Source organism: Eretmochelys imbricata, chromosome 1 (genome assembly GCF_965152235.1).
Source record: "Eretmochelys imbricata isolate rEreImb1 chromosome 1, rEreImb1.hap1, whole genome shotgun sequence".
In the NCBI taxonomy this organism is placed as follows: Eukaryota; Metazoa; Chordata; order Testudines; family Cheloniidae; genus Eretmochelys; species Eretmochelys imbricata.
The window spans coordinates 220,608,971-220,630,490 of NC_135572.1; the positions used below are offsets into that span (position 1 = coordinate 220,608,971).

At 51.2% G+C, this 21,520-nt stretch overlaps 1 pseudogene; it reads left to right on the forward strand.

The window, feature by feature from the left end:
• Positions 1-13,490, forward strand: part of LOC144268918 (antigen WC1.1-like) — a 57,280-nt pseudogene extending 43,790 nt beyond the window's left edge.
• The last annotated feature ends 8,030 nt before the right edge of the window (positions 13,491-21,520 follow it).

Consider the following 21,520-nt stretch of genomic DNA (forward strand, 5'->3'; position numbering starts at 1 on the left):
CCCCGAACTGGTGCTTTGTTCTATAATTAGATTTCACCAAACCAGTAACAGATGTGAACTTCTGGGTCACTACATCAAGCCTACCATGGGGTCACAGACAGTCCTCTTAGACCAGTGGTCACCAACCGGTCGATTGTGACTGATGGTCGATCCTAGAGCATCTCCCACTCAATCGCGATCTCCAGTGGCACAGCGCGGCTGCCGCTAAGACAGGCCCCCTGCCTGTCCCGGCCCCACACCACTCCTGGCAGTGGCCGGCTTGCCCCTGGAGGCAGGGGGACAGGGGTCTCCCTCCGTGCGCTGCTCCTGCCTGCAAGCACCGCCCCCCAGAGCTACCATTGGGCGAGAATGGGGAGCTGTGGCCAATGGGAGATGCAGGGGTGGTGCTTGCAAAGAGAGGCAGCGTGAGGAGCCACATGCTGCCTTCCGGCCCCCAACCAGGGGCTGCAGGGACGCGTTGGCCCCTTCTGGGAGCGATGTGGGGCTGGGGTAGGCAGGGAACCTGCCTTAATGGGTAGGCGGGGAACCTGCTACGCTGTGCCACCGACCGGGAGCCACCACAGGTAAGTGCTGCCTGCTGGGAGGCGGCACCCCGACCCCCAGCCCTGATTCCCCTCCCAGAGCCAGCACCCCAAACCAGCCCTGAGCCTCCTCTCAGAACCAGCTCCCCATACCCCCTCCTGCAGACCGATCCCCCTCTTACACCCAAGCCCCAGCCCTGACCCCCTTCCCAGAGCCATGACCCTGAACCCCTCCTGCACCCCAACCCCCTGCCCCAGCCTTGTGAAAGTGAGTGAGGGTGGGGGAGAGCAAGTAACTCGGTGGGGTCAAAGCGATGGGAGGAGGCCTTCTGCATGTATTGCTCCATGGGTGTGATAAGGCGATTAACCAATTGTGATAATCCTTGATGGCCCATCTGATTTTGATAGTCATTGGGGATGGATAGGGGCGATGATTCCCATGCCTGAGTTCACAAATTCAGAGCAAACATTTTCAGTTATAAAGCAACATTTACATATTTTCTTGGAGCACGGACCACAGACATTACAAGTGAGATTAATGCCTGCAGCAACTAACAACCATTTCATAGACTCTAAACACAAAATACATTCTTACAAGATTAACACATGTTTTGAGCAAAACTAACATACATGTGACCTGGTCAGTTCTTAGCTAATGCCTGCAGCCTGGGCAAGAGCTGGCATCTGGCCTGCCAGGGTCAGAATCTTTTCGGGCGTCAATCTATTACAACCTGTATGTAGCTGCTGGTAAATGGTGGCCTTCCAGAGATGTCCACTGTATTTCTAATGGGCCTGTGGTGCCTAAAGGTGTCTCTGATTCTTGGAGTGATTCTCTCTGACACTTGCTCCTGCAGAATGATGCACAGAATTGTTAGCAATCAATGGGATTTCACTCTTCAGACCCCAGTTCATTTCAGAATCAGATGATTTAAAATCCCCTTTTGTGCATTTCCTTCTAGAGTTCACAGATCTGAGGCTGGTGAGCGACAGTGACTGTGCTGGGCGGCTGGAGGTTTTCTACAACGGGACGTGGGGCAGTGTTTGCTCCAATGCGATGTCTGTAGTCACCCCAGCAATTGTCTGCAAACAGCTGAACTGTGGGGACGGAGGGCAGATTGCAAGAGACTTTGAATATGGAGCAGGTTCTGGTCCCACGTGGCTGGACCACGTTGCATGCAGTGAGCAGCACAGCTCCCTCTGGCAGTGCCCGTCAGAGCCCTGGGATCCAAAGTCATGTGATAACCGAGCAGAAGAGACCCATATTTCTTGCACTGGTAATTCTGAAACTACCTGCACGCGCGTGTGCACACACACGATCGCAATGTGTTTAATTAATTGAAGGGTTAGGATAGAACGTGTTGTTGTTGTTCACATCTCAGCGCAGTGTTTAAATTCTCAGCACAAGATACAAGCATATTTTCATGGTCTTTTATAGGAACAAGCATTTGTCTGATTAACAACAAACATGGAAGTTAATCAATTCATTATAATAGAGACCGGTGTTACACAGTGAGATAAGGTAGTCTGAGAGCCAAGAAAAGCCTCTCCCTAGAGACCGTCATGAAGCAGCTCTGTGGTTATTAATCCTTTTGGGATTAACGATCAGAGATGGGCCCAGGCTGTGCAGTTTGGGTTAAGACTGGAATCCCCCACAAGTCTGGGTGCATGTCGGCCTGTGTGTCTGAGTAACAGCTGAATAGCAAATTAATTAGGTATTAAATAACCCAAAGTTCACATTTCAGTTCATACAGTGCTGAAATTAGGGGGTTAAAATACAGATAAATTCTACTCCCACATCACACGCACAGCCCAGTGCATTGACCTCTGCACTTTCTCTCCATAGGAAGAAAAGCAAAACCACCTCAGACCCTGTTTGTCGAATGCCCGAACTCTACAAGCTGCACAGGTATCTCTGCTTCTCACTGTTTCCCTCTTGGTCCCGAAGGACTTTCCCAGCTGTCCCAGTAACACATACGTTTTCTGCATTTCCAGACCAGGAGAAGTTACGCATCGTGGGAGGAGAGGACAGATGCTCGGGGAGAGTGGAGGTTTGGTACCGTGGCTCCTGGGGAATGGTTTGTGATGACTCCTGGGACATGGTGGATGCTAACATTGTGTGTAAACAACTGGGCTGTGGATTTTCTCTATCTGCCCTGGGCGAGGCTGCATTCGGTGAGGGGACTGGTCCCATCTGGGTGGAGACGTTGAATTGCAGAGGGACAGAGTCATCTCTCTGGGACTGTCCTGCCAAGCCCTGGGGTGAGAGTAACTGTGGTCATAAGGAAGATGCTGCCGTGAATTGCTCAGGTGAGTGACAGGAGATGTTTCTGCTACATGCTGTAATTTTCAGGTAGGAGGATGGATCAACCCCCCCCCCCCACCCCTCTTTGGTCCCAGACCAGGCCCTCCCATCTCCTTTGTGCTGGAGCATCCTGGATCTTGTGCGATGGATCCTTTCTCGGGTCAGATTGGCTCAGACATCAGTCCACAAGCACCCTGCATCCATCACAGGCCCCACTGTGCTGGTTTGTTACTAGAGTCCTCATTGCTGCACAGAGCACAAGGGACTTGAGCCCTAAATCACTAACAAACAGGCCCTTTGCTGCTGTGAAGGACTTTGTGGTGGTGACAGCTGCACAGTGCCCCCAGGGACTCTCAGAGGTGAGGTTCCCCCAGGGAACAAACACGTCACCTCCCCCTTGCTCCAGACTCCAACTCTCCTCCCTTTCCCTTTGCAGGTCTGACAGAGAGGACAGATTCTCTGAGTACCCCAGGTAAAGCATCCCCCTCCTCCCATCAAGGGTTAAATTTCCCTGGGGCTGGGTCAAGGCAGAGGAGCTGCAAGCTGCAGCCTGAGGAAAGGAGCTCCTTTCCATGGCCTGTGACATCTGAGGACAAATGATACCCGGGTGGGAGCAGCAGGCCCTGCTGAGCAGGAGGATTCCTGTCTTTTGGCTCCAGCTGACAGGGCAGGGCCAATGATTTAAAGAGCAGCCTGTGAGCTGCCCCCATGGTGCACAGACTCTGTCCCAGCCCATTACCCTGCTGTCCTGGGCTGTGCAATGGGTGACTGGGGAGCTCCCTGGGGGCCCCTGACTCTCACAGGATAATCTCTCCCTGTCGCATGTTCATTTCCATCCAGCTCCCCCGCGCCGCCCTCCGACTGACAGTGGGAGAGTCACGGTGCCCGTGGTCGTCTGCATTATCCTGGGGGCCCTGCTCTGCCTGGTCTTAATCATCCTGGGGGCGCAGGTGCAAAGTGCCAGGGCACAGCTCAGAGGTGAGTCCTGATTGGTGTCACTGTGTGAAATGTTTCTGCAATAGCAGGGGGGCTGCAGGGTGTCAGGGTGAGGGGCGATACCAAGCTGGGTGGGGTGGCCGAGGGTGCCTAACTCCTCTCTCATTTAATATTTCATTAACTGTCTGGCAGTGGAACTCCCCAGCCATCAAATCTGGAGATGAGACTGGCTAGGGACGGTCACAGTTTCAGAAAAGCTGCACCTGTATCCCCCCACCTTCCGGTGATCCATTCCAGGAGTGCCCAGTCAGGCCTCGGGCCTCCAGACATCACCTGTCTCTGGGTAGAACCCCCCATCCCACCTCCTACTGACCGGGGGCTTTAAGGCTGCACAGCCCCCTGCCTTCCACTGTGATACCCCCAGCAAACCAGTCTGCCTACAGGCCAGCCCCATGCTGTGCGTTGTCCACAAGGGCTATGAGCAGTGTATTGCCAGCTGTCACAAGTCACCACCCAGCTCTCTCTCAGCAGACTGCACCTTGTTAGTAGGATAAAAGCCTCGCAGAGAAAACATAAAAAGAAAAGGAGGACTTGTGGCACCTTAGAGACTAACAAATTTATTTAAGCATAAGCTTTCGCGGGCTACAGCTCACTTCATCAGATGCATGCAGTGGAAAATAAAGTGGGGACCTCCAAAGCACGGGGTCCGGAGAGGTCGCCCCGATTCGCTGTACCCAAGGGATGGCTCTGTTAGTCCCTTGTGTTTTCGACCTGTGGCACACAAGAGTTTATTCTCCTGAGGACTAAAATGCTTTAGTCTAAGTGCATCTTTGGGCTCAAACCTAGGGGTATGTGGGTGAATTGCAGTGGCCTGTGTTATACAAGAGGTCAGACTAGATGTTCTAATGGTCCTGTCTGGCCTTAAAGTCGATGAAAAAAAAAAGGTTATCACCATTTTGCAGATGAGTGTAAACACCAGCATGGGTGAAGAATTATTTAAGCTGCTCCAAAGGGGAATAACCAGGAATAATGGGATGAGATTGAAAAGGGAACAGTTAAGATGAATTTGAGGAAGCTTTCTGACAGTGGTCTACCCCTGGGAACCATCATCAAAGGGATGCTGTGGAGAGGGATGCTGTCCCTGTCACCTTGCTCATTTAAATCTAGCCTGGACACAGCAGTGGGAATGTGCTGTAGGGCTCAGGCTGACACTGGGCCCATGGGGGAGGGGCTGAATGAGCTAACAGTGTTTCCCAGCTCTGGTTTCTCTGACCCTGTGCAAACCCTGCCCTTTGTTTTAAGGCTCCAGAAAACCCTTGGATCCCTTCTCTGAGGCTGTGTACGAGGAGATTGATTATAACCTGTTGAGAGAGAAGCAGGAGATGTTCAGTCGCTCAGGTCTGTGGGTCTCACTCCTAACAGGGAGTAGCTATCTAATGCCCTTAGATGGCCTAATGTCCATCGGAGGCCCTGACCCAGAGTTAAATCACTGCAGCTTCAGCCCTGTGAGCTTGTCATTGGAGCTGGGCACAAGTCTCCATTATGAAATGTTTTGGTGAAAAATGCAGATTCAGAGACACCGAAACATTTCACAAATTCCTGTCGATTTCACCCAATTGTTCCAAATGCACACAGAACGATTCATTTCATTTCAACACTTTCTAAAGAAAACATTTTGGGTTTTTTTCAATTTGATATTACTTTTCCATCAGAAATTTCCTTTAATTTTATCTATCTATCTATCTATCTATCTAATCCATTTAAAAAACCCACATATCCAAAAGAACATCAAATGGTTTCATTCAACATGAAACCATTTTTTTTTTACTTTTGCATTCGCCAAAATTTCCAAAAAAGTCATTTTTGGCTCAACCCAAAACATTTTTTTATTGTATTATTATTATTGTTATTTTTACAGTTGCCAAAGAACCAAAACATCTGTTTTTTGCCAAGCTCTAGCATCTGAGGTGAGACCAGCAGTTACTCATGTAGACTAGTGATGCCAGGAGTCCAGTTTTCAACCAGAACCCCCAGTCGAAGAGGGACCCTGGCGGCTCCAGTCAGCATCGCTGACCGGGCCGTTAAAAGTCCAGTCAGTGGCACAGTGGGGCTAAGGCAGGCTCCCTATCTACCCTGGCTCCGTGCAGCTCCCAGAAGTGTCTGGCATGTCCCTGCAGCCCCTAGGCGCAGAGGTGCCCATGGAAGCTCCGCACGCTGCCCCTGCCTCAAGCGCCAGCTCCACTGCTCCCATTGGCTGAGAACCACGGCCAATGGGAGCTGCAGGGGCAGTGCCTGCAGGCACGGGCAGTGCGCACCGCGCAGAGTCGCCTGGCTATGCCTCTGCCTAGGGTTAAGACCTTCAGGGAACAGCGCAGAACCAGGGTAGGCAGGGAGCCTGCTTTAGCCCCCACTGTGTCACCGACCAGGAGCCTACTGAACTAAGTGCCGCCCAGCCGGATCCCACACCCCGAATCCCCTGTTCCAGTTCAGAACCCCCCTCCCACATCCTCACTCCCTCCCAGACCCTATACCCTCCACCCACATCCCAACCTGCTGCCTAGGCTCTGAGCCCCCTCCTGCACCCAAACTCCCTCCTGGAGCCTGCACCCTGCACCCCCTCCTGAATCTCAACCCTGCCCCAGCCCTGATCATCCTCCTGCGCTCGAAAACCACCAGCCCGGAGCCCCCTCCTGCATCCCAAACCCCTCATCCCTGGCCCCACTCCAGAGCCCACACCCCCAGCCAGAGCGTGCACCCCCTCCCACAACCCACGGCCCTGCTCCAGCACTGACCCCAATCCTGCACTCCAAACCCCTTGGCCCCACCCCAAACCCGCACTCCCAGCTGGAGGCCTCACTACCTCCCATACCCCAACCCCCTCCCCCAGGTCAGAACCCCCTCCCACATCCAAACTCCCTCCCAGAGCCCGCATCCTGATCCCCCTCCTGCACCCCAACCCCCTTTCCCAGCCCTGAGCCCCCTCACACACCCAAACTCCTTCCCAGAGCCCGCACACCAAACCCCCTCCCACACCCGAGCCCCTGCCCCATCCCTGAACCCTCTCCCAGAGCCCGCATCCTGCACCCCCCTGCACCCCAACCCCCTACCCCAGCCCAGAGTCCCCTCCTGTACCTCAAACCTCTCATCCCCCACCCTACCCCAGAGCCCCTCCCACATCCTGAAACCCTCATTTCTGACCCCACCCCAAAGCCCACACCCCCAGCTGGAGCCCTCACTCCCTCCCGCACCCCGACCCCTTGCCCCAGCCCAGTGAAAGTGAGTTGAGGGTGGGGAAGAGTGAACAAGAGAAGGAGGGGGGCTTGAGTGAGTGGGGGTCAGGGCCTCAGAAAAGGGGAAGATAGGGACAGGGCCTCTGGAAAGCGGTGGGGCAAACATGTTTTGTTTTGGCTCCCTTTCCACCATGCTCTACGAGCCTCAATTGTAAGTACAGTTAATGTCACCATGCCCGTCCTGCAGCCTTGGAGTGTAACCAGTGAAGGGTCAGGAAAGTGACTGTCTGGGGTCAGGCTAAACTATCATTTGAAAATTGCTCTGGAGCTTTGGGGCAGGGGATGTTCTGTATCCCCCTCCCACCACAGCCACTGGTCTGCTGGGTGGGATCCTTCCTGACCACAGAGCAGAGAGATCAGCCCAGGAGAGCCTCATGGCTTTGAGTCCCGGCCCTTTTATCCTTTGTGCCCTTTTGTCTCCATGTCTGATGGGAACATCCTGCCCCAGGGCTGTGCTGTGGTGGGGCTCTGGGAACATGCTCAGTGCATCTCCCAGCACCACTTCCAAGATCACAGACTCTGCTCTGAGAGTGAATCACAGACTCTGCTCTGGGCCTGTCTTGGCCTAATCTGGAAACACCATGGAGAGCTGATGAACTGATTCATGGGGGAGGTGGATATTTACCCTTAAGCAGGAGGATTCCCCTCTGTGGCTGAGGTGGCCAGGACCATTGTGGAACTTCCCTGGACCAGCAGCCAGACATGTGCCCTTCGCTCACCCCAGGATATTTCAGGTCAGATTGTAGAATCCCTTCAGTCACATTTACCCCAGTAACATGGAGATTTCTCTTGGGAACGCTGTGTCAGCCAGTCACTGCTCAGAATCGCTGTGATTCAGCATCTTCTCTGGAAGGAGGAATAGACTGAGACTGGAAATCCCACTCCAGGCCCCGGATGTGTTCCCAGTCCCACAGTTCTGCTGTTCTCACTGTGATGAATTTCTGGTTCTTGTCTATCCAGTCTCCTATTCAGATGACTCAGTGACGAAGCTGCAGTATTACACCGGGGACAGTGAGGGGGAAAACGATCCTGGATCAGAACAAGGTAATGGGGAGGAGTAGACTTAGGCTGAGAGACCCAAATCTGGGCAGAGAACAGAATTTCTATGATGCTTGCCAGCCATTCCCCTTCCCCTCCTCCCCCCGCCCTCCGGTTCCCATTTTACACAGTCGGGTCTACTCCCATTGAACAGGATTTCTGTCAGAATCTCAGGATGGAAACATGTGACCATCTCCTGAGCACAAATCCCTCTGAGTGGCTCCCAGTGGCCTCCCCAGGTGAGGAGCTGGAGGAGACGGGGTCGTTTCCTTGGGTGTCAGGCATCAGTGCCCAGCAGGGCTCATCTTACACCCATAAAAGAGAGGGGAAGTTTGTCCTGTGTTGTTATTACAGATGGGCTCAGACCAACTCACTGATCTGAACCCACCAGAACTTTGTGGGAGGGGGGATTTGCAGATCTGACCCCAGCTTCGTATCTCAGTTTTGCAGCTGGCACCTGTCACTATATCAAGCTGAAGTAAAACCCTGGTTGTGAACTTCCTGGCCTAGGCCCATCTCTAATTATAAATGGGGCGGCATTTCTAACCCAGCTGCTCTCAAGGGGGTCTATGAATTTGGGCCCTGTGGGAGTTTAGCCTGTGGCTGGGGGAGGAGACACTGAGCAAATGAGCCAGTTCTCCTGAGAAGCTGGAGCGCCGCTAAGCTGAGCCCTGGGCTGCCTGAGAGGCTAGTGGAGAGCAAGAGCTCACAAAGGATCAGGCCAGTCACCTCCCAGCGGGAGATTTAATTCCCACGCATAAATGCTGACTTTTGGGTTTCCCGGTGGGTGCTTTCAAAGAGGCGTGTGTTGGGGGGGGGCGGTGGTGGGAGGGAGCACTCTGCCAGTCTTTGCGGGAGGCTCTTTTCAGCATGTTTAGACACTTCTTTCATATTCTAGTTATTGAATGTTTCTAGCATTAATATCTTTACTATTTTAATAATGATTCAGTTGTCATGAACTACACAATTTCTTTCGCATGAATTACAGTCTATTAAAATCATTGCAATCACCTACAAGCTGTCTTCACTAACATCCCAATCTTATTTACATCTAGTTCCCTGGTATTGTCTTGATGCATGTTAAGGACAGCTACATTCTTCAGTTGCATCTGTCCCATTGATGACTGAAAATAATTTTTAAGTCTTCTGAAGCTGGAGAATGAGTTCAGGATGATATAGGCACCGTGAGAAGGATTCTTATAAATTTGCAGTGCTCTGGAAACATAGTGCTTCCAGAGTACTGCAAATGACTCCACAATCTCTTTCTTGAGGGGTAACAGCTAATTCAAGCACCCTCATTTTGTATGTATAGTTGGGATTATATTTTGCCATGTGCATGACTTTGCATTTAACATTGAATTTCATCTGCCATTTTGTTGCCAAGTCACCCAGTTTTGTAAAATCCCTTTGTAACTCTTTGCAGTCAGCTTGGATTTAACTATCTTGAGTAATTTTGTATCATCTGCAAAGTTTGCCACCTCACTGTTTACCCCTTTTTGCAGATTATTAATGAATATGTTGAACAGCACCGGTCCCAGTACAGACCCCTGGGGGACATCACTGTTTACTTCTCTCCATTTTGAAAATGGACCATTTATTCCTCCCCTTTGTTTCCTATCTTTTAACTGGAGTGCCTGGGAACGCTTTCAGGATCACTATCAAGCGGAGTGCCCCAGGGGTCGGTCCTGGGGCCGGTTTTGTTCAACATCTTTATTAATGATCTGGATGATGGGATGGATTGCACCCTCAGAAAGTTCGCAAATGAGACTAAACTGGGGAGAGAGGTAGATACACTGGAGGGTAGGGGTAGGATCCAGAGTGACATAGACAAATTGGAGGATTGGGCCAAAAGAAATCTGATGAGATTCAACAAGGACAAGTGCAGAGTCCTGCACTTAGGAAGGAAGAATCCCATGCACCGCTACAGGCCAGGGACCGACTAGGTAAGCAGCAGTTCTGCAGAAAAGGACCTGGGGATTACAGTGAATGAGAAGCTGGATATGAGTCAGCAGTGTGCCCTTGTTGCCAAGAAGGCCAATGGCATATTGGGCTGCATTAGTAGGAATACTGCCAGCAGATCGAAGGAAATGATTATTCCGCTCTATTCGGCACTGGTGAGGCCACACCTGGAATATTGCATCCAGTTTTGGTCCCCCCCTCTACAGAAGGGATGTGGACAAATTGGAGAGAGTCCAGTGGAGGGCAACGAAAATTATTAGGGGGCTGGGGCACATGACTTACGAGGAGAGGCTGAGGAAACTGGGCTTATTTAGTCTGCAGAAGAGAAGAGTGAGGGGGGATTTGATAGCAGCCTTCAAATACCTGAAGGGGGGTTCCAAAGAGGATGGAGCTGTGCTGTTCTCAATGGTGGCAGATGACAGAACAAGGAGCAATGGTCTCAAGTTGCAGTGGGGGAGGTCTAGGTTGGATATTAGGAAACACTATTTCACAAGGAGGGTGGTGAAGCACTGGAATGGGTTACCTAGGGAGGTGGTGGAATCTCCATCCTTAGAGGTTTTTAAGGCCCGGCTTGACAAAGCCCTGGCTGGGATGATTTAGTTGGTGTTAGTCCTGCTCTGAGCAGGGGATTGGATTAGATGACCCCCTGAGGTCTCTTCCAATCCTAATCTTCTATGACTCTATGATCTAATTATCTTTAATTAATTTAATTTAATTTAATGAGAAGCCTTTTGTTGTCTTCATCACCCTGCCTCTGTTTATAATCAAACTCCTTGCCCCAAGGGCAGAAGTTGTTCCCAGCACAGAACTCATCACTTTCCACACTCAGGCTCGGGCTCCTGGGTGCTGAGCAGCCACTATTTTTTTCCCATGGGTGCTTGAGCCCCGGAGCACCCACGGAGTCAGCGCCTATGTGCAGAGGGGAGGTTCCCCCTCCTCAGTGTAACAGGAAAATTCAAACCTGTCTGCAGAGATCAGCTGGATTCACACAGGCCGGCTCTGGCCTGGCAGTGCCCGTGTTCCAACCTGTTATCTCAGCACAGGCCCAGATCCTGCTCCCATGGAAACACATGAAAGTGCTGCTGTTGGATTCTGCAGGGACAGGATTGGCCCCGAGTTATTTCTGGGACTCCTGTTTTACTGTAGTTCTCTGACTTGTGCCCTTCTCACCCTGGGCCCCTGCGACTTCCCCTCTCCAGTGCCATGATACACAGCTCTAGTTAGAAGGGCTACTTGCACTGAAGAGACGCTGCTGGTGCCATGAGCTGAGTGTGGTGTTTGCTGTTCCAGAGGGAGCTTCCCCGGGCGGGTCTCAGTTGAATTATGATAACGTGGAGGAGCCTGCCTTGAACGACGTCCCCCAGACTCCAGACCGCCGAGGTGAGCAGTGAATCCACCTCCTGGAAGCAACGTCACCGTGACGAAAAACTAACTGTATTTTCCAGTAGGGACAATAGTGGTTTGTTAAGAAAACCAGGAAGTTCACCCACCAGTATTGTGTATTGCCGTAATGCTGGGGGCACTGACCAGGTGCATTACAAGAGCTGTGAGGAGGCCCAGGGGTAGGGAAGTGTGATGTCCTAGGTCATGACAGAGGCCCATTGCAGGGATGGAAGGGGCATTTGTGACCCTCACTGCCATGAGCGCTAAGGTTACTCACTATTTGTAAAGACAACTCACCGAAGCAGAGATCTCTACAGTGCAGCAATGTTCCTTGCCAGCCTTTCCTGACATGTGTCTATTGCAGCTTATATACACCTGTGTGAGAAACGTTGTGACAGGGGGTGGGTGGGATATGGAGATTTTAAACCCAAGGGCCCACATCCCACCCTTATTAGCTGGCTCAGCACCCACTGGTGTCAGTAGGTTGGAGACTGATGGCAGTTTATGGGGTGAACTTTATCAGGAGAACACACTGAAAAGACATTATCTTAAAATGTCAAGTTTAAGAAGCCGAGAACAAATTCTGGGCAATTCCAAGTCATTTAAATTTATAATTATGATAATAACATGCCTTGTGGAGTAATTCCTCTGGACTAGATCCCAGTCACCTCTTTCTATAACTCCCCCTCTGCCTCGTCATCTGGAAGCTCTAGGATCCACTCAATCAGCAATTGAAATGTATCAAATCAGTGTGATATGTGAAATCCCCCAGTCGAAGGGTTCCAGGGGACTTCTCCTCTTCCCGTCCTGAGGGTGGAAGTGCTGAGAGATCCCCAGGGACCAGTGAGGCTGGTGCATCTGCAGCTTGTAGATTATTTCTATCTTCACTGTGAATATTCTCTTAATTACTTCACATCTTCACATTAGATGCCCCTGCCCTGCCTGGAGATGTCCCAGGGGATGGTTATGATGATGCCAGAGAAGTGTCTGACCCTGAAGGTGACACTGGCTTGGGGCAGAATAATGAGGAAGGCACTGAGGCGAGTGACAGGAACGGGGATTCACAAACAGGTGAGTTTGCACTTCACACTGTCTCTGCAGAGTGGGAGGGCTGGAAATGTGAGGTGCGCAGCAAGGGAACAAACCCGGCCAACCCAGTGCCTGTGAGAAAAACTCTCCTTCTCTCTTCTTTTCATTCCCTCAAAGCAGAGGCTTCAGTGCCTGCAATGGTGACAGGAAAAGTGGGGTCCTTGCTGTATGATATTTCATGGTCAAACCAGCAAGATCTCTCAATCTCTAGGTTCAAATCCTTGTGTGCCTGCCACACCCTGGATTACTGGATTGCTACCAATTTACTGCGCTTGTATCTTTTGGGCAGAATCTTATAAACCAAAGTCCTGTTAATGCTGCTCAAATGTTAAAGAGCTTGTGACGCTTCCTGTAAAAATTGGGCATTTGCCCATTATCCTTGGCCAATATCTCCCCTCCCCTCCCCATTGTGTCATCAGCAGAGACACCACCAGCTACCCCAGAGGAGGTGCAGTGATGATGAAATGTGCATTACTTCGTACTTGATAAGAATTATGTGTTCATGTTTGTTGTCAGGGCAGAGTGAATTATACAATGTCCTTAACTAAGAGCTCCTTGCTCGTAAGTGATTGGGTTTTGTACATGAAGTGACAGGTAAATACAGTTGTCACTTGGCACCTTTAAATGGTCTGGAAACCAAGGGTTTTACTTCCAGAATACGTACAGAGGTGATGGATTAAAACTTGTCATGGACCCAGTCAGAAGAACGAAGAGGGAACATTTTCTAACCCATTTTGCAGAGTGCGCTCCACCCTTGCTATGCAGCCAGACCTCGCTATAAAATGGATCCACTGACTGGATGTGTCTCCCTTGGTATTTTCAGGTTGGAATCTGCACTCACTAAGGAATGAAGGTGTATCTGGGATGGAGAAGGAAACCCCGTTCCTGCCTCCTGGAGACACAACTTACGATGATGTGGGACATGGTGACTCTGGGGGTTCAATATCGTAACAATTTGATTGGACAAAATAACCTTGTGATGATGGAAAAGCTTTGCCTTTTTCCTCTGAGAAGTGTTTCCTTTGGCATGATGCCCAGAGACAGACCCTGCCTGGTAGATAGACAAAGCAGGTGTTTTTATAGAATTTGTGAGAAGTTGCAGGAAATTCAATGGCGAGTCGGAAAAAGTTCACAAATTTCCTCTGTATAACTTCCCACTGATTGGCCAGGATGGACTTTTCCTGCTTTTTTATCCCTGTAATTTCTTCAGCTTCATTTTGTGCCTTTTTCTTATTAAATCCTTTCTGAAAGTCTTCCCCATAGTGGAAGTTTTTCTTGCCAGATGAATTGTGCAGTTTCCAGTGTTCATGATGGGGAGAGGCTGAGATTGAACAAACCAAAAGATAAGGATGGGCCACCTCTGGGTATGGCTGGCTGTTTGATGGGAGGTGAGTTTACACTGAATGTTCTATCAGGCATGTGGTAAAAGTGAGAAACCAGCAAGAGAACATTCTGAGATGAGCAACAAGGTTGTTCCTAAACTGAATTCAGATTTGAAACTTTCATTGAATCCAAGGAGATAAATGGGAAATGTTCCTTGGATAATTCACACCTGAAATTAAACAAATGGTGAAAAGAATTCCCCATTAGCGATAAATACAGAGGATGAATATTTCTGCTCAGATGATAAATGAATTTTATAGACAATAGTGACAAGGGGAAGGTTAATCAGAGTCTGGATTTCCACTGAACCAAGAAGGCTACAACAAGTAACAAGTCACTGAATTCTCACTAGAAACCCTGTTAAAACTAATCGTCTTCGCACAGTGGCATGTTCATTTCCATGACAATCTACAAATATAGTTTACAATCAATGCTGAGCTGAGTACTGACCAGTGCAGAAGCCAAAAGTGTTTGAATTAATCCTCAGTGAAGTAAATACCAGAATGCTTGCAGAGCACATCGCTATTTCACAGAGGTGTCTGTCTTTCCTTCACCACAAATCCTGCATCCAGCTTGGTCACTTCATCTGTACATGGCTACAATGGAAATAGAAAAGGTCCAGTCGAGAGTCAGGGCTGTTCAGGCCGAGTGTCTGGGGTGCCTCTCCAGTCCAATCTCTAGTCAAGCAGGAGGAAGACTTGTCTGTGCCTGCCATGGCTCAGATCTCACGTCCACTGGCCCTGGGCAACACAAGTCCTCCCCTCTGTGCCTCACAGGCCCTGCTGTTACCACACAGCTTAGAGGTAGGTGTACACCAAGGCTCGTGCCCTCCAAGCGTCTCCCTGCAGTGTCCAACTCAGTGCGAGATTTAGAGTTAGTGGGGCCCTGTGCTTAGCTTCAATTTTGGGGCCCTCCTTGGGACCCGGCCAAGAAAAAGGACATTCTCTCTTAGCTCCCTCCCGTCCCCATTTTTCTTGATCCTCCTCCTATAAGTAATAGGAAGTAAATGAAAATAAAGTGAGGTACCTTGATTGTTTTTGTAGTCTAACTTATTTTTCCACAGGCCACTTGAAAATTGCAGAGGGTCTCAACGGACCACTTAATGATCTTTCTAAATATTGTTTGTTCCGTTAACTAACTATTGGAAAGTGCTTTGGATGAGAGCTCTATATAAAAAATAATGTAAAAAAACATTGGGGTGCGGGGTCTGGCCAGGACTTAGGGTGCGGGAGGGGGCTCAGGGCTGGGGGTTCAGGGTCTGGGAGGAAGTTAGGGTGCAGGAGCAGGCCAGGGGTTGGGGTGCAGGGTCTGGCCAGGAGTTAGGGTGTGGGAGGAGGCTCAGGGCTGGGGCAGGGGGTTGGGCTGTGGAGCGCTTACCTGGGGCAGCTCTTGTTCGGTGCAAGGGGTGGAGGTGGGGATGTGGGGAGGGTGCAGGAGTCAGGGTGGGCAGGGGCCTTGGGGTGTGGGGGGCAGGTGTGTGGCGGGGGGTTGCAGGAGTCAGGGAGGGCAGGGGGCTGGGGGTGTGGGGGCAGGTGTGTGGGGGGGTTGCAGGAGTCAGAGAGGGCAGGGGGCTGGGGGTGTGTGACGGGGTGCAGGAGTCATGGCTGGGAGTGTGTGAGGGGGTGCAGTAGTTAGGCCTGGGGGTGCAGGGTCTGGGAGGGACTTAAGATGCAGGAGGGGGTTCAGAGTTGGGGTAGGAGGTTGCGGTATGGAGCGCTTACCTGGGGCAGCTCCCATTCGGTGCGAGGGGTGCAGGTGGGTATGTCGGGGGGGTGCAGGAGTCAGGGCATGAGGTGTGGGGGGGCTGGGTATGTTGGGGCGTTATAGGTGTCAGGGAGGGAAGGGGGCTGGGAGTGTGTGAGGGGGATGCAGGAGTCAGGGCAAAGGGCTGTGGTTGTGGGGGTGGGGTCGTGGCGGTGCTCCCAGCTCCCTGCCCCATCCCACTCCAGCTCCCTGCCCCATCCCACTCCAGCCCCCTGCCCTGAGCAGCCCATGGCACGGGACTGGGGGGGTATGTGAAGGGGGAGTACAGGGGCCCTGCCTTTGCTCCTCCCTGCCCTGATTCCAGCCCCTGCCCTAAGGCCCCGCCCCCACGTCTTCTCCGCCTCCTCCCACGAGGGTGCTGTGGCCCCTCTCCTCCCGCTCCCTCCCGGAGCGGCCTGAGTGCCGGCAAACAGCTGCTTGGCGGCGGGGGAAGCGCTGGGAGGGAGAGGGAGGGGCGGGACCACAGCACGCTGAGGGGAGGAGGTGGGAAAGAGGTGGGGGAGTGGGGAGCCTGGCTGCCGGTGCCTGCAGAGTCTGCAGCAGGAGCCCCAGGAGTCGGCAGGACCAAGCTTCTGCCCCCACAGCTGCCTGGCCCTGGGGCCCCCTGTAATTGGGGGGGCCCCATGCCAGGGCACCCTGTGTTTTACTGTAAATCCTCCTCCGGTCCAGCTCCTCATCCCAAGACACTCACAGTATTCATGGATTCATTGCTTTAAAAGAAGCTGTGGAACCCAGCTTAGCAGTTACACCTCCGATCACTGCTCCACTTATCATACAGCACTTAGATATGCTTCTAGTTAAATCAAGTGTAAGTTTATTTAACAAAGACAGAGATTCAAGCAGTAGCAAGCAGAAGTATTGCAAAGAAATTATGTATAAAACAAAATTGTAACATGCCTTCTGCAGCCCAGATTTAATTAACAAGACACTCTCATGTCTTGTAGAATAATCCTTACCCAAAACGCTTGCAGCGTTTTACAGCCTCACTGGCTGTGACCCTCCTTTCATGAGTCAAGTATACTGGCAGCTTGCCTCCAAAGTGAAGGATCCTGTGTGTTCCTTTGCCCCCCTAAAAATATACCAGTCCCATCCTTTGTCTTGATTCATAAAAAGGACACCCCCCGCTCTTTTGTTTCTTCTTGTAGAAGTTCTCTCTTGTAGATTTTGCAGAGTTTCCACTTCCTCTGGCTCAGAAGACAAATAGGCTTCCATTGTGAGGAGTGCAATACACAATACAAACAACCGGACAGGGAGATAGGTGTCTGTTACCCCCTGCTTGAGAGGACCATTTCAGAGGTATGTCACCTCCTGGTAACCTGCCTTAACTCCTTAATTATCATCTGTACACACATTCTACAATTGTTATGACAACTGCTGGGCTACTGGCTCTTGGTAGATGCCTCATATGCCACCCATTAGTGAACTATGCTGCCTATATCTGACCCAGGGAATCCTTGTGAAATACTGTGCACCATCGGGTTCCTGGCTCACACCAGTTCCTTCCTCCGGCATTGTGACCTGGTGCATGGGGTCGCAGAGCCACTTGGTTTTGGTCCTGCTGCCCCTCCATCATCTGTCATTATGAATGGGTGTCCAGTCCAAACCTGAGAGGTGCTGCAACACCGTGAGTCAGGCTGCGATGCCACTTACTCAAATGTGGCCCAGCCACCCCCTTGACTTGATGGAGGAGTGGCCAGGCCACACCTGGGAGGCCCTGCATCCCCATGTGCCAGGTCACAGTGCCCGGAGCAGGGAGCTGGGCCCAGCCCTGCAGGACGGGAACCACCACTGCAGGCTCTCCAACCCCAGAACCCGCCCCACCCGCCCCACCCCTCCTGTACAGGCCAGGATTTGGATTGTGGTGCCAGCGTGGAGGGTGCATATAGGTCGTGGTGGGTTGCAAGAAAAGCAAAGTGCAGTTAGTGGGTTGTCTTAGCAACAAGTTGGGAGACCGCGGCTCTAATCTACCAGCTCAGGTACCGGAGCAGTGACACTGGGGCTGCACAAGTTTCAATGCAGGCTAGTCCCACGGTAATTACCCAGGGTTCTGGGTGGGCTGGTAGAGACATGATGAAGCACATGATGCCTGATACCTGAGCTAGCTACATTAAAGCTGATGCAGGTACGTCCGCTCAAGCTGTGATCACACTTTGTGACTACAGTGTAGACGTACCCTCCACAGTGAAAGGAAAGCAAAAGGCAGTGAATAGCGTAGCTGAAGTCGATGTACTTAGATCTACTGACCACAGTGTCTTCACTGCGGTGAGTCGACAGCAGACGCTCCCCCGTCAACTCCGCCTGCGCCTCTCACTCCGGTGGAGTACCAGAGTCGACGGGAGAGCGCTCAGCGGTCAACTTATTGTGTCTAGACTACATCGACCCCTGCAGGGTCGATTGCTGCCCATCGATCCAGCGGGTAATGTAGACAAGCCCTCAGAAAAGTCTGCAAAGAAGGCTGGACATAAGAGCAACATCAGACATCTCTATGAAGCTGAACTGGGTGATTTCAGATGATCTTAGCCTCGATCCCAGTCTGTTGTTGAAGGGGTCCAGACTAGTCATCCCCACATGGGGATGAAAAAGGACATTCTGCATAAACTGCACGGGGGCCACCAAGCCAGACCAAAATGTGCAGAAACAGCTCAACAGTGGCCCTCACTGAGCAACAAGTACCCGAGAGAGAGGTGAGAACTCTGAGACCTGCATTCACATGAGAACCAACCAACCAGAACCATCGTTTCCTTCCCTCTCCCAGACACACCATGGTGGAAAGATCTTCTCCAGCTGGCTAATGGAACCTCCCTTCCATTCACTGGCTGCTTGTCAAGATTTATTGAAATAGCCAAGGTGCTGACGACTACATCACAGACAGTGGGGTCAGGAGGAAATCCGTGTTTGACTGCAATGGAATCCCACTGTAAGTCTGCTCTGATAATGATCCTCAGTTACTATCAGACACTGTTAAATTTACAAATCCCTGCAGTTTCACTCATTACATCAGTTGCCAGTTTTCATAAAACCATGGGGAAGCACAACTCTCCGTGAAAACAGTGGAACAAATTCTTACAATATCTGGCCTTGTTCCCCTGCTTGCCAGCATCTCTGGCAAATGGATTCAGGCCCAATGAGTAGCTGAGTTGAGTTCCATCATCCCAACCATCCCTTCACTATTAGATCTTAGTTGGACTGAATTTCTAATGCTACGAAGAAAAGAAGAACAATCTAAAAGCCGTCAGAAGAGAAACTTTGTCAGGAGTCACAGACTCAGTCCCATGAGGGAGCTGAACACAGGAGATCGAGTGTGGTTGAAAGGCTCTGCAGAAGAAGGAATAGGACAGGCACAGCTGAACACCCCTCGATCTTACCCTGTTGGGGTTCTGGAGTATCATTTCACACCAGGTTTTTTCAGCAGGTAAATCTCACGGACCATTCAGATCCGTACTTCCGGGCTGAACCTGTGAGTAATGATCCCCCTGCTCAAATAAACCATCCACCATCTCCTCCAAATCTGACTGAAAGGAGATAGCCAGCTAGATCTAAGAGCCTCCCTCCTTCCTGAAAGATTAGGTCAGACCTTGGATAACTGAGGAACTCAAGGATTTAGTAGCCAAGTGCTTTACTTGGGCAGAACAATCCCCTGGCACGAGACTGAAGGGTCAGGCAGTCTTCCCAGCCTTCACTGGGATCTTTTTAATAGTCTGTGTTGATGTTTAGTGCATGGCTGGATCGATGAATGTTGTATTTTCATTCCCTCCTCACAGAGGAGGATTTTGTCTAGGGACACTTTTTAGACAGGCCACTAGGGGGCCTTACAGAAGAAGTACACAGCTGCAGGCAAGGAGGAAATTAAGGTTGTTCTGTTATTCACCCTCCCCTTAGTGTCCTCTGTGAATTCAGCCAGCTGGGCTGGAAGGCTGCACAGCAGCAATGAGAATGATTCAGGTCACTGGGATCAGGCATGTGTTGAGATGCTAATGGCTCACTCTGCTGAAACTCATGCAGGAGGCTCTAGCTGTCTGCCACATCATCCATCTCTCCTGCAGGGAGCTGAGACCCTGCATTCACTATGGCACTAACCAGCTGTTGGCATCAGCACATCTGTGACACTGGACTAACACTGTGAACTTCCTGAGCCCAGCCTGGATCTGTGCTGTCGGTCACATGCACAGGGTGGGAGGGATTCTCCAAATGCAGCCGGAGAGAAAAAATCATAATAAAAAAGGCTCACAAATGCTGAACCTCTTGTGGGAATCAGGCAGGCAGTGATGTAGTGGTAACAAAAGGAGGTGGGAACTCCCAAACTAAACTCCGTATTCCCCAAAGGACACCTGGATAAACACTGTTTACCCTCGTTTACTTCCAACTACACGACTGCAGGCCGGTGCCAAAGGATCAACTTGGATGCCTAATTCAGGCTGCTGGTTTTGAAAACCAGGCATTGAGCGTGTTCCTCACAGAGTTTGCAGGCCAGGGACTCTCTTTTATTATGTATTTGTTCAGCCCGCAATGTACAATGGGGCCCGAATCCTGATTGGGGCTGTTGCCCCTTTTCCACCCGAGCAGCTCATCAGTGTTTGGGGCTCTGGGGCTGTTCCAGCTGGAAGCAGAAATTGTTGGTGTCTGGTATTTTCTTTGGTGCAATCTTGGTTGTTTCCAAGGAATGTACAAAGTCTGAACACAGGAGGGACGAAGAACAGAAGGAGCTGTTTTTCGTTTACTAGCCCTCAACTTCCTTAGCCAGCATACCCAAATGCTCTCTTTAGCACAGGGGTCTGCTCTGTGAAGGGCCTGTCCAGCCAGGGAGCAGGAGGATCTGGCCTAAGGAAAAGCTCAGCAGCCAAGTGTAGGGAACCAGCTGATCCAGCTAAGCAGCAGCTAATGAATGGCTCCAGTTCCCAGCTGGAAGATGTAGGAGAGGACCCAGACCTGGAGGGAACAAAAGACAAACACTTCCCTGAGCAGTCAGAGGAGGAGGAGGCTGCAATAGTGCAGGGCCCTGTAGCCCCCTGAGGCAAAGGGAGGGCTGTGACCCTTGAGCTATTGGGGCTAGAGGACCCTGAAGTATCAGCCCAGGTCAGGACTATCACTTGTGTTACTTTGCCATATGCCTTGTCTTTGTGTGGCAGAGGAATAACAGAGGTGACTAAAGCAGAGTTGGATGGGGCTGGTTGTTTTGCCCCCAGGCTGGTGGACAGGCCCAGCGGAAGGGTGGAGAATGCAGGCTGTGTCTGCCACTGCCCAGGAAACCTTGGATCTTGAATCCTCTTTACAATGGAGGGGGGAGCAACTGTAGCTACAGCATCAGCAGCTGCAGCAGATTGTGACCCAGCAGCAGCAGTTACACCAGAAGCTTCAGCTACAACAACAACAGTGCCAGCAAAAGCAGCAGGGAGCAGCAGTGGTTTATGCCTCATCTGGAGAACTGGAGCCCACAGGTGAGTGCGGGCTGTGGTTTCCTGTGTGGGAGGGAGAAGCCCTCACCAAAATGGGGAGAGAAGATGTTCTTGAGGCCTTCCTAGGGACCTTTGAGCAGCTGGCCAGGGCATACTATTGGCCCTGGGAGGAGTGGGCCACTAAGATTGCTCCCTACTCAGCAGGAGAGGCCTAAGCAGTGTGTCATGACCTGGGGGTTGAGATGGCAAAGGACAATGGGACACTGGAGCAACCCTACTAGCCTGTCTAGGACTTAGTGGAGAGGGCTATCATCGTCCATTCAAACATGAACCCATTGGCTCTAGATTCCCACCGAGGGCTGCAGTCCAACACTTCCAGGATTTGTGTTCTCTCTGGCTAAAATCAGAGACTTATTTGCCAGTGGAAATGGTGATGTTAGAACAGTTTTACCAAACTATCCT